The sequence below is a fragment of the Chelonia mydas genome, chromosome 12, assembly GCF_015237465.2.
Source record: "Chelonia mydas isolate rCheMyd1 chromosome 12, rCheMyd1.pri.v2, whole genome shotgun sequence".
Taxonomy (NCBI): Eukaryota; Metazoa; Chordata; order Testudines; family Cheloniidae; genus Chelonia; species Chelonia mydas.
In genome coordinates this window covers 24,019,959-24,033,729 of record NC_051252.2, presented here as the reverse complement: position 1 = coordinate 24,033,729, position 13,771 = coordinate 24,019,959, and the positions used below count along the sequence as shown (strand labels likewise).

The following is a 13,771-nucleotide window of genomic DNA, read 5'->3' as shown; positions in this document are numbered from 1 at the left end:
GGGCAGCAGCCCCGGAGGTTCCTGCAGCTAGAGGAGGCTTGTGGAGGTGGATCCAATCTCCCCCTTGCTGTTGGGAGCGCCCCAGCTGGGGGCTCCTACCTGCGAGTCCTGGCCGGGCTGGGGAGGGAGAGGACTTGTCCTTCCCCTGCACAGCCACTCTCGGAGAGGGGGAGGAGATAAGACCCACCTCTGGGTGCCTCCCAGGAAGCTCTGGGGCTGGTCAGCAACTCCAGAGGTTCCTGCAGCTGGAGGAGGCTTGTGGAGGTGGGTCCGATCTCCTCCTTGCTGTGGGGAGTGCCCCAGCCAGGGGCTCCTAGCTGCCAATCCCACAGTGCTGGGGATGGACAGGACTCAGAACTTCCTCTTCACCTACACGGTTGCTTGTAGGAGCGGGGGTAATCAGATCCACCTCCAGGTACCTTTTGGGTTGGGACCCCCCTGTTACCACACTGTGAAATCTCAGGTGTAAACATCTGAAAACGTGCAATTGACCAATATTAAAACCCTCTGGCCATGAAATTGATCAAAACAGACCCTAAATTTGGTAGGGCCCAAATTATGGCAGCCAGATAAACAGCCACCCTTGTGAGGGGAAAGGAGCACCAGGGCATGGGCCTTTGGAATTCTACAGAGACTAAACATATAGCCCTGCTGCTTTACAGAGGTGCCATTTGTGTGCTGCCATGAAGGTTCTGCCACAGGTTCCATTACAAACCCTCATTGTCACAGTTTAATAACTCAACCATATAAACTTGCTTCAGGCTGAAACTCGGCACTTAGAGTGTCAGAGCAGGAGAGAATTTTTGTTTTAAACAATTTTTCTAAAAAGTCTATTGTTCATTTTTATACATTGATGGGGGAAGGAAAGTATGACAGCCCAAAGTTGGGGGTTTCAGCTCTGAATGTGCCATGCTGCCAACACCAATCATTTATAGACAGGGCCTGATTTTCAAAGGTACACCTCTACCCCGATATAACGTGACCCAATATAACACAAATTTGGATATAACGCGGTAAAGCAGCGCTCCGGGGGGGGCTGCGCGCTCCGGTGGATCAAAGCAAATTCGATATATCATGGTTTCACCTATAAAGTGGTAAGATTTTTTTGGCTCCCGAGACAGCGTTATATCGGGGTAGAGGTCTATTTATGTATGTAAATAGGCAAGTAGGTGCCTCGTGAGATTTTTAAAAGCACCTATGCCCCAACCCTCAATGCTAGGTTGAAAATCTGGTCCTTACCCCATAAACAAAAACACTAGCAGAAAATAGAGAGCTAATTCATCGCGCTCTTGTACTAAAAGCTGTGAGATGGTAAAAGTTACTCAGCAGACTTAACATGTTCCCTGCCCATCATTCTACCAGGGAGAGTGGTTTGTGGGCCCACAGAGACCAGGGCTTTCCAACAATGCCTGCATCCCAAAATCTTCAAGGAAATCCGACAGGGAAGGCCAGTCCTTCTGCACTGGTCTAAGAGACTCCTCCCTGGCAGCACAGCTCAGTGAGAGCTGCTGTCACAGCATGACTGCCCACAGCTGCTCCCTAGGCCCCAGCCGTGAGGAATAGAAGGCAAGTTGATGCCAAAACTGTCAGCACTAGCTTTCACTTGACTTTCCACCTGAAATTCTGCAGATTTGCCAAGATATTGCTGTCACTTTGATATGACTGTCGTCCTTATCCTTGGGCTGACATGACCTCCCTAACCATGGAGCCCCAACCATGCAATGGGCACACAGATGGGCTTCTTCATCCTGAGCGCAGATCCTGGAAATGGCAACTCAGATTTTCCATGATACTATACAGCCAAGGTAAGAAAGGCTTTCTTGAGACTGGAGGGAAAGTGGCAAATGTGATATAGCCACTGATACCCATTGTGCATCCTCCCCCACCCCCCGCCAACTTCCACTTGGTTTAGCTTACGTCCTCTCCTGTAAGCAAATATGCTTACTTAATTTAGGCCACACTCTCAAGAATCTCAAACTCAGCTTCTCATTGTGATTCCACAATATTGGGTTAGGTGCACAAGTTCTATTGGAAGTCAATGAAATCTGAGTGCCTATGTTATAGGCACATTTAAAAATCCCATCTATAAAAAACTCCGGAGATAAATGGCCAAATGTAATGTCTAAATACGGAACCTGATTTGTAGATACAAAATTTAGGCTTTTTAAAAAAATATAACCCAAGAACATTTATCTTTCATTATTTAAAACTGATTTGGACAAAGCACCAGAGAATATACTGTACAGTTCAGGGAGGAGGACAAGACAACCTACAAGGTGAGCGGTTTATCCATCTCTAATTTCTATAATCCTGTGTTCTTGCCTTTTAACTTTGATGCTGGAATTCCATAGGAGTTTTTTGAGCCATATGCTCACATTGGAGTGCTTTTGAAGGATATTACACTCATTAACTATTATGCACCTAGAGGAACTACTGGATCTATTACTATTACCTAGATTTAATACTTTATATTTTGCTGTGCAGGCGAGAATATCTGTTTTTGCAATAGGTAAGAGCTGGTATATATATATTATCAACATGTATTTTTAAAAGTCAATAATCCAATGTGGCCATTACCATTCACTTAGCTAGGTAATTCTTAAGGTTCTAGGATGATTTTTTTTATACTGTGCCTTTTGGGGGTGCAAGGAAGGAGCAAAGTGATAGAAGTTATGGCTAAAGGACCAGAGTTGAAGGGAAAACAGTCTCCTTTTAAAGTTAGTGGAGAGTCCAGTTCTGATCTCATTTCCACCAGGTTTACACTGTTGTAAATCTACGGGCTTCACTCCTAATTTACATCAGGGTAAGTGAGATCAGAATTAGGCCCTTTAGAATTAGTTATTCATCAGTGCGGGAGGACTGCATGAGCTCGGAAAACATGTCATCGCGAGTGCGTTTTTTTCGCCTTCTAATCTGCCATATCCTCAAGGACAGAGATGATAGGGGGAGCATAGAAACATTCTACACTCTATGATTCTGGGGGGACTCCATGGTCACCTGTGCTGCTGAGTTCGTCACGCTGACCAAACAGGAAATGGAATTCAAAATTCCTGGGGCTTTTCCTGTGTACCTGGCTAGTGCATCGGAGTTCAAAGTGCTGTCCAGAGCGGTCACAATGGAACACTCTGGGACAGCTCCTGGAGGCCAGTACTGTCAATTTGCGTCCGCACTACCCCAAATTCAACCCAGCAAAGTCGATTTTAGCACTACTCCCCTCGTCGGGGAAGAGTAGAGAAGTCGATTTTAAGAGCCCTTTAGGTCAACGGAACAGGGTTGGTTGTGTGGACGCAGTCATTTTTAAACCGACCTAACGCGGCTAAATTTGACCTAACCCTGTAGTGTAGACCAGGCCTACGAGTCTGATGTTTTTTGCTCTCTTTGACTCTTTTTAATTCAATCCTAGTTGCACTTTTATTCAAGGAATTAGTAAAGATTCAAAAAAATAATAACTTACATTTGCTAAAAATATCGTTTTAAATGTCACTGTCCCCACTACTCCACTTTGATCCTCGTGAGAGTTCTTCATCTTTTATGTTTCATTAACAGAGAACTTACTCTAAATGTGGGGTGTAAAAATCAGTATTGGAGTGATATTAAAAAAAACAACAACACATTCCCTAGTCTCCCAGAGAGCCCTATCCTGCAGGAATTGCATCTCCATTCAAATTCTGTGGTAGCAGAGGGCACTCAGCACCTGGTAGGATACATCTGAAGATACCCAATTCAAACAAAACATTCCCGCCTCTTACAAACCTATTACTGCTATTCCTTTAAATAACTCAACCTGGAGCAATAAAGGCCCAGAACACATACCCAAAGAATAGCAAGCTGCATCTGTAGGGTCTTCAAAACTGGGTTAACTTTCTTCTTTTTTACTACAGAAACTTTCATCTAAGCAGGAGATAATTAAACATTATGATTAAGATTCTCAAAGCTGACTGGAAGATTTACACACAGCTTCCATTAACATTAACATGGCACTGCTGGGCCCTTTGGGAGGCTGGGGAACATGAAGATATTAGTTTTGTTTTAATGTTAATGGGAGTTGTGCGTGAAATCTTTGCCCCAATGAAGTCATTGGCAAATCTCCCATTTCAGTGGCACCAGGATTTCACCCTGTGTACCTAACTGGTGCAAGTCCTGTGCCTGCCCATCCCCTGCAGGTGTGCAGGAAGCCTAGTACTGCCCGGTGCAGTTTTGCTGCCTAGCAGGAGGAAGGGACTGGATCCTAGGAGCTGCACAGAGGTGCTTATTTCAACAAGTAAATGGTGCTGCGTAAATGTTCTCTGATATGCTAGCTTTAGGCAGGAGTATGGGTATGGCTGGTGCATAAGGCTAGAGCCTTCCATTTTTAATTTAGCCATATACCTTTCTCTGACTTTCTGAGCACAGATACACTAAAGGAGCAACTTTCTCCGATAATGCTTTTCAGCACAGCAGAGCATAAACTCTCAGAGACTTCCAGTAGCAACTCAGTTATATATGGGGCCAAATTCAGTGAGGGTATAAATGTAATTTTACATATTGAGCCCAATTCTGCCTCAGTTGCACAGGTACAAGTCCCTCTGATGCAAATGGGACTTACACTTATGTGCAGACGTGACTGTCAGTCAGTCACAAAAGCAGTGTAGTGGAAGAGCACTATAACTCACATTGGCTGGGCATTCAGTGGGTGTGCAAAACAAGTGCATGGTACACCAATTTGGTAAACTAGGATTCTAAGGAGGGTATTAAAGTAGGAAAACATGTTTTAACTTACATTCTCTCCCTTAGGTGCTTTTGCTGCAGTCCATCCGTTCATCCTTTTGGTGTGTAATTTATACTAATTCTGCACAACACCTGAACACCAACTGTGCATGTTACATTAGGCTATGCCCAATATGTAACTCACACCTACATTTGTGTTCCTATTTTAGCCCAGGTTAGCCCAGAGAATTCCATAAGAGCTGTAGCTCCACTTACTGAAGACAACAGATGGTTGAACTGGGCTACTGTTCTCTGCTTATTTGGTACTACATTCATGTGATCCGAAAGCTGAGTCTATCCCTATCTAGTTATATTTCTGAATCAGAGTTAAGTTGGTAAATTAATAATGCTCCTATTTATTTTTACATTTGGTTAAGCTGTATTGATTTTTTTCCCAACTGTTCATGTCCAGAATTATCTGTATATTGTAGTCTGGAGAGAGAATACAATGAACATGGTCCTTATTTGCATATACAGTATGCCTATGATCATTTTGTTTGAGAATCAGAGCAGATAGCAGATGACAGACACAACCCAAATGGAATTTCCAATGGATTTTTTTGTTACTACTGCAGGATGAGAGGAGGAAACTTAGTCAGTGAAAGGAAGGTGTCATGAGACGTGTGCCATGGTTACACTCCAGAAGACAGAAAGACCCTCCCTCTCTGAGCTGTTGGTAGGTAGGGTCATACAGAAGGCAGTGTCACTAAGGAAGGAAGACTACATCTGCTACTTAAGAGATGTGGCTCCCATTCTTCAACTTGATGGAACTAGAAAGAAATCAAATAAAAAAAGCCTTGAGCCATTGGCCTGAATGGAGTAATTCCAGATCTGCTCCACCGTAACTGAGAGCAGAATCTCACTGCTTGGCCATTTCAGTGTTACTGAGTTGTCCATTCTTAACATGAAACAATAAACCCATGGGTTTGATTCTGGTCCCACTGAAATCAAGAGTAAAACTTCCTTTGACTTAACTAGGAGCAGAATCAGGGTAATCATTTAACCATCAACCCTTTCTCCCCAAAAAATATAATTAACATTAAAATGGTAAAAAAATGTGCTTATTTGTTTGGGTTTTCTGACAAACCAATACTGGATTTTTTTTTAATGTAAGTTTAAAAAACTATCATTAAATCTTTTCTTTCTTCAATTACAACATTAACATCAGTGGCCCAAGCTCTGTTCTCATTCGTATCCAACAACCACAGTGACATCAATGGGCCAAATTCATCCCTGGTGTAACTCCAATATAGTAGAACGACACCAATCATGATTTTAGGTTATATGGGATTTATGTGAGTGCCAAATTTGGCCTAGTGCCGCCAACATATTTCACCTTTCCCAACTGCAAAGCTTCAGCCTTTGGTGTCGATAAGACTGGTGCAACTCATTGGCCAGTGGAAGGCAAAACACCTGCAGAACAGTATGACACCAAAAATGTTAAAGACTCCCTGAGTTTTTCATTATCTACTTTCCCAAGAGAGAGATTTGCTGCTGCAAAAGCTTCTATAGTTCTAAGTGGATTACCTGCCAGCACTGGGTAGCATCTGCACTCCATTAGAACACAGACGTAACAGCAGCATGCCCTTTGGACTGTGATTCCTTCATCGTTTCAGCTTTATGTTGCAAATTTCATTTTTCCAATTCTTGCCAACCGATCCTTTCTGTATATGTGTATCAGCATTTGCTGCATAATAGCTTTCCACTATCCACGTGCAGGATTCCCTTCAGGTATTGCTTTCTGTGGTCCTCAGCAGATAAAAAAGCAGCAATTTTAGCCTTTGAACTCATACCATACTGCAGTAGAGTGAAAGCAACACAGTACACGTGAACCCTAGAATACCTCTGCCTAGCCTATATATCCTGTGCACCAGCTCTAACAGGCAGACTGTACTCACACTGATTGCATCAATACAGAGTGAGAGTGCATACACGCTAGGCTAATAACCATCCTGCTTGAGAAAATTGCAAATAAGAACAAATCAAGGAAACACTGAACTCTGAATATGAAAACATCAAAAAAAAATAATGAAAAATCAAAGATTAGAAGACAGAGAGGGTGACCTCCATGGACTGAGCAGGGGTTGGAAGTCAGTAACTCCTGAGATCTAATTCCAGCTCTGCTATGTCCCCATCTGTAAAATGGAGATAGTGGGCCATATTCATTTCTTATGTAACTATTGTTGTCAATGCAGTTGTACTAGGGATGAATGTAGTTCAATAATAGTTACCTCCTGAGATCATAGATAAGGGGTGTCAGGAGTAATTACTTAATGTTAGTAAAGTCCTTTGACAATGTAAAATGCTAGAGTGTATGAGGGATAGCTATTGTTATCAATTTATTATTAAATTCATATGGTAGAGAAATCTGCCCAAATCCGTAACGTAAGGGTTACTGTTGCTTTAGCGGTGTTAGCTAAAGCCTACTCTGTACAGAAAGTTGTGACTAAGTGCTCAGTAGGTCTATACTCTCATACTCTTTCATATTTAAATCTCGTGTCTGGCATGCCTACATATTTATTCAACTGAAATATGCATTTTGCTTTTAAAGGCTGTATTAACCCATGAACACACTGGGCCTGATTCTGATTTCACTTATACTGGAGTAAATTTGGAGTAGAGTTACTTCAGTAGAGTTACTCTTTTTAAATCTTAGCTTTCATAAATGAACACATGCATGTAGGTCACAATATATATACACAGAAAGACACCTATAGTAATCACCAGTGGGATCATTAAAATAATTAAGCTAGGCCTAGAGACAAATTCATTTCACATCATGCTCCTTACAAAACATACCCCTCATCTTCATAGTCCAGAGAGTGTATTTTACAAACATTCTAAGGAGTTAATGAAATATTACTATAAGTAGACTATGTCTGCATTCCATAATAGGGTCTGTATAAATCAAAACTTGACCTGTGTGGACAAATGGCAGTGAAATACACTTAAAGTTCAAATATCAAGAGGTAGCACCACTTTACTGCATTTTTTTACAGTAGTTGACTATGACCTCAGGATATGATTTCCAATGGAATGCCACTATAGCTTCATTGTTACATAACTCCTCCACATGGGATGGTGAGTGTGTTGGATGCACAGCATTAAAAGAGAAAAATCAATAAAGGAGAATTCCCTTTGTTTTGAGTATAAAGCCACTGTTACTGTGTAACAGTGATCACAGACAGAATACTTTACACTGTTCATCAACATGAAAATAACCTCTACCTGCACATGAAAGCTAGAAACAGGTTGCTTCTATGGCATCCCGTGGGAGAATTTTCTCAAACTATTCTGCTCGTGCTGATGCTATTCATGCTTCACTTGCAGTGCCATGTAAACTACTGCATCCTTATTCTGTGCAGCTGGGGCCACTGTGCCCTGTCAGGTGAAAGGGTAAGATGGGCATCTTGGGTCGTAGGAGCCAGAGAAGGAATGAGGAAAATCAGTATAATTCCCCGAAAGGACAAAGAACTGATCCAACTAACAGGTGTTTTACAATATCAGAGTCGGTAATAGGTCAGGATGGCACCATGAGTTGGATCCCTTTACTTCCGTTGTCTGAAAGCTCTAACAATGCTTTCCTGAGCCCTGTCTGGAACCAAGAACCTGCCTGTAATGACACATTTTTTACACAGGCAGCACTGTAAGGGAATTATAAAAGAGATGAAAGGACAGAGGCATTTGCATTGCACTTAACCACAATCACGTTGTCTGTTTGGGAAAATAAAAGTAGAGTAGTTGGACAAAGAAGACAAGGATAGCTGAGATCTGAACCTAATATGCTGGAGATACTGCTCAACACTGATCCTTGCAAAAGTATTACCCCATAGCTGCTCCCAAAGGTTGTGAGAGGTAGAGCTCTTTACTGAATGACCATTGGTCACGTCGGTCAGACCTGTCTAGGAATGCTTCTTATGACTACAGGAGCTCTGCATTATCACGTTGAGCACACAGCATGTTTACCAGCACACAGCTCCCTGCATGCCCTGCATGGGCTCCCTGCATGGGCAGGGCAGATCCAGGTCTGAAGAATCCACTCTTACACAGACCCTCCTATTCCCCGCATCTCACCAAAGCATGGCATTAAGACCAGGGGGACCACTGCAGCCTCAGCAGAGTAGCTTTCTGGCTAAGGGAAGAAGATTCCTTCCCCTTCACTTTGTCCCAGTGCCCAGCCCAGCTACTCAGGCTAGGCGCTGGCTTGAGGATTTTACCCCTTATTGCAAGAAAGTCAGAGGGAGTGTAAAATGACTGTTCCAAGCTGTAATTGTCTCAGTGTCACAGTTTTGTTTTCACAGAGGCCATGTTCTCATCACCATGGAGGGATCACACAGTGCATTTCTGCACTTCTTGTGCTCTGCAGAGCTCTGCTCTAGCCAGGTAGCAGCATTAGAGGCCCGTTTAGAGGAATGGCAAGGAAATGCTTACTAAATCCATTACACCTCAGAATCTGTTGTAAGGGTGTGTGGAGCCCTGACTGTATATGATAATACTGAATAACATTCTGCACGTATACAGCTCCTTTCCGATGAGGATCACAAAGCATTGACATGAGTAAATTAAACTGCACAACGCTCCTGGAAAACATTATTTTACATATGGGGAAAGAGAGGCACAGAGAAGCTAAATGATTAGATTAAGTTGAATTACTTGCTTCAAAAAACCAGCAACAGAACTCGGATGTCTTAGCTTCTGGAATCAGGCATCTTGCCCCCTTTCCCCTCATTCTTCCCATGATTGTAGCAGCAGCAACAGGGCAACTGCCAGCGTGCAGCCTCACTGCCTCAAGCCACCAGGCTGGGAGTGAGAATTCCTTTCCCCTCTCTCCAACTCATATTCACTGTGAAGTGCAACCCTCCTTTTCCGTGGTTTTATGCAGACTTTTTGTGGGGGGGGGCAAGCACCATTTGACCCTAAATTGGCCTTGGTCCTGCATATCTGTACCTGACAAAATTCCCCTGGAAGCCAATGGGACTTTTGCCCAAGTAATAACAAAGTAAGGCCTGGTCTACACTGGGAGGGGGGGGAGGGAGGGGGAATCGATCTAAGTTACGCAACTTCAGCTACGTGAATAACGTAGCTGAAGTCAACAAACTTAGATCTACTTACCGCGGTGTCTTCACTGCGGTGAGTCGATGGCTGACGCTCTCCCGTCGACTCCGCCTGCGCCTCTCGCCCTGGTGGAGTACTGGAGTCCATGGGAGAGTGCTTGGCGGTCGATTTATCGCGTCTAGTCTAGACGCGATAAATCGACCCCCGCTGGAACTGATCGCTGCCCATCGATCCAGCGGGTAATGTAGACAAGCCCTAAGAGTCAAAGGATTTAGTCCTAAATGTGAGTGAATGAAACAGCAAGTTCCTTCCATAACAGTGGAAATTCTAATGTTAATCCAACATAAAACTAGGTGCACGGACATCAAATTGTGAACAAAAACTCTGTACACTTTTAACTGCTCTCATCTGTATCGCACAAAAGCTTGCCTTAAACAGCAGAACTCCCTGTGTTTTCCTCCAATAGGGGAAGTAGGCAACTTACTGGAAGATTTGCCTTTCAGAGTAAATCCTGAATTTCTCTGCCGCCCAAAAATGTCAACCAATTTATAAGTGTGCAATCTTTATTCCATATTCTTGCCTCCTGCTCTGCTGAATGTTTGTAAAAGAGTGGCTCCTACCTCTTTATCAGTGTTCTAACTGGATTCTGCTGGAAATTAATCAGCTGAGGAAAACTGATGTAAGAGAGGAAAGTAACTGTAAAGTGGAAATTCACCTAAAAATATCCTTTGGGTTTTAGCTTTAAAGTTCATAAGTTTTAAGTTAATGATGCGTATTAAAAATAAAGAACCTTGTCCTGCAGTCCATGCAAAAGCAAAATGCTCGTTTTGGAGTTCTGTAGGTATATGGATCAAACTCATAAAATGTTTGCATGTTGGATAATTTACTATGATATGTATCCATATAGTGTAAGAGCTCAATTCTGCTCCACTGAGGTCAAGGAAAGCTTTATCGCTGACTAAAATGGGAAAACTCACTATAGGTGAAATTCACAGTGGTTTGGATGGTCTGCCTAAAGTTCTTTACTCTATTTAAACCTCTTAATGGATCTGCCTGGGGGAGACGTGTGAGCTCCAAGGAGGAACAAAATACCACATGCATACCATGCAGGTGCACTGACCCACAAGTAGACTGGTGTGGAGGGGGTGTGGAATAGCCAGGGAAGGAACATAGTATCTATAACCATGATGTTCCAATGGCCCAGAACTATTGCTCAGAGGGTACAAAGGGGTAGCAGATGTTATTCTAGCCTATAGGTTTGAGTATTAGCCTCAAAGGTTCTGTGTATTAGCCTCACAGACTGTTCATGGGATAGGGACTGAATTCCATCTCCACCCTGTTTAATTCCCTGACTAAAGCCTAGAGCTTGTGTGGGAAGGGGTGGATTTCAGCCTACTTGCATGTGTACGGTATGCTTCAGTGTTTGCTAATTGCATATAATTTCCATTTTCAGTTAACACTGCAAGAATGTCCAAACGTGACATGAGATTAGCAAATAAATCATAACAATGACACTAAATTCTTTGTGTACGTGCAGAAATCAGAGATATTCTCAAATGTGAAAAATCTGTAAAAGAATATATCCCACTGATTGGGACAAAGCCAGTGAAAAAACCAAGACATTCAAAACTGAAGCTAGCACTCCCTTCTTAGTTTATGTGGCTATGGGGGAAAGAAGTACAAAGGGCTTTAGGTAAGAAGAGAGGGCTACACACTGTTCCCACTTACACTGGCATGCAAATTTGCAGTAACTCAGCTTTAAATTAAAATTTCCAGATGTTTCTTCATTTGTCCCACAAGAGGAATATTACAGAAACCTAGGAGTTTAACGTATTTGAAAGAACAAAACATACAGTACGTATAACATAAAACAAATATTAATTATCTAAGGATGTTTCTGGTAAATGTATTTAGTTGGTTCAGAAGAATAAACTAATAAAGAGTGCACTCCCAACCTACCAAATAAATATTAGATTTGGTCAGAAAATAAGACAAAAATTTTCTGGGAAAATGTGTCGTTTTTAAAAAAAAAAAAGAAAGAAATTCAAATTTCCACTGAAAAAATCAGAAAAACTTTGAGATTTTGACTAGTTCTAGTAAATATGGACTTGGGATCTAATCCTGCTCTCATTAAAGTCAGGGTTTTAGCAGCTTTTTTCTTTGCACAGCGTGCACGTGATTGAACATTATGTACAATAATAGTTGTACAATAAGGACCTTTTCTTTTTTAGGAGCTATCCCATCCTATTAGATAAATAAATATGTATAATTTTCAATTCACTTTATGGACGTGCTAGAGCCTTCACAGCTCTCGCAGTCTGTCATGGAAATCTGTATTCAAGTGTCAATGTGTGAGAGGGCTGCATTAGAGGTAGCCTGGGTGAAAACATGAATGAAATTTCTAGAGGAGCTGGCTGGCAAACATTAGTGACTTGTCTGTTTTCTTTGACTGTTTTATTTATATATGCGGCATGGACTGTGGGAGTGCATAAGAGTGTCTTTCTTTTGAATGCCTGTAACTTAAAACTACCAGTGTTAAGACTTTTTGAGAATGTGTTAAACATAAATGAATGGAATATAATTAATCTGAGACACTCAGTATACAGATCCAGCCAAGGTAGAATGTGAATCTCCTTGCATATCCAAAACCCTTAATAATTTCAATTACGTTTTTTGCGGGACAAGGAATACAGGATCACACCCCTAAATTGTAGCTCTCCATTAAAACAGGTTAATAATGGAAACACAGATAAATTTACACATAACTGTCATGTAAATATATCTGTTCCTTACTTTTTTAGAATGCTGGCATATATCTTTGAGAGAGATACGATAGGTGAGAGAGTATCTTTGCCTTTATCCTTTGAAAGGCCAACATATTTGTTTACATATTGTTTCTGTTGGTTGGAAAATATATATTGTACCATAATGATTAAAGTGAGAAATGCAGACTTAGAATGAATCATTTACAGTGGCCATTTAATTAGTTTCCCATTTGTCACACTAGTTAAGTGATCCTGCTTTTTTTCTTCTTCAAATCACACAGCTGGTACAGATGAGCAGGTCATGGCACACGTGTGTTAAACCTCACTGTGGAGGAGTTTATGTTTCTGTAACGTAGCTAAATAAGTTCCCTTGCAGGGAGTGCATCATGATGTAGCCTATGAAAGTTTACAGCAGAAGATGTGACTAACACCTTTTGGGCCTGATCTTGCATCCTTTACTCATGAAAATTCGCTCACTGGAGCAAATTCTCCTCTTAGTTGCGCTGATATAAGCAACAAAGACTTTAACAGAGTCACTCTGAAGTTACGCTGGGATAACTGAGTGCAGAATTTGGCCCATTGACTTCAAATCATTCACTAGTTCAAATCACTGACTACTCATATGAGTCATGGTTGCAGAACCAGGTCCTTTATTTTCATGAATTACAGCTGAAACACATAATTTATGAATGGCAGAACACAGCAAAGCCATGAGTGGGCTGAGCACGGTCAATCCTACCAAATTACAATGAGAAATGTATCACACTGTCTGCTGTCAGGTGTAATTTATATCATACCAGAAGGGTGACTGAAAAGCAGGTATAGGCAGGAACTTACCATGCCTAGAGTTGTTCTTGTTAGGCCTGATCTTGCAAGATGCTGAGAATGCTCAACTGCCAGTGAAGTCAATGCAAATTGAAAAATGTTCAGGACCTTGCAGGATCAGGCCTATTATAAGTACAAATGAGGAATAAATATGACTGAATGATTTTTCTATTTTCCATTAGCATGAGGTACGTGCATACGTGTTTTTGGGTGTGTGTATATATATATATATAATGTAAATAATAAGCTAAAAGTATATTTAGGATTTAAGAGCATACAAAAGCAAATAAAGCATGTAATGCAGATACAGAGGAAAATTTTCCCCTACACTTTAATTTTTAGGGTGCTGAAACTTTATTTTCTGCAACTGTATCAAAGAC

General features: G+C 41.7%; 1 protein-coding gene across 8 annotated transcripts in view; it reads right to left on the bottom strand.

Annotated features, from left to right (window-relative positions):
- The window catches only part of KCTD15 (potassium channel tetramerization domain containing 15), a 50,195-nt gene that overhangs the window by 27,132 nt on the left and 9,292 nt on the right, over nt 1-13,771 (bottom strand). Inside the window, exon 1 of one of the 8 annotated variants that reach the window (XM_037878206.2) lies at nt 9,859-9,913. The exons of the other annotated variants lie outside the window; for them this stretch is intronic. The gene's annotated coding sequence lies outside the window, so the exon portion shown is untranslated. Of the gene's footprint in view, nt 1-9,858; nt 9,914-13,771 lie in introns of those variants that run through there. 8 annotated transcript variants of the gene reach the window in all.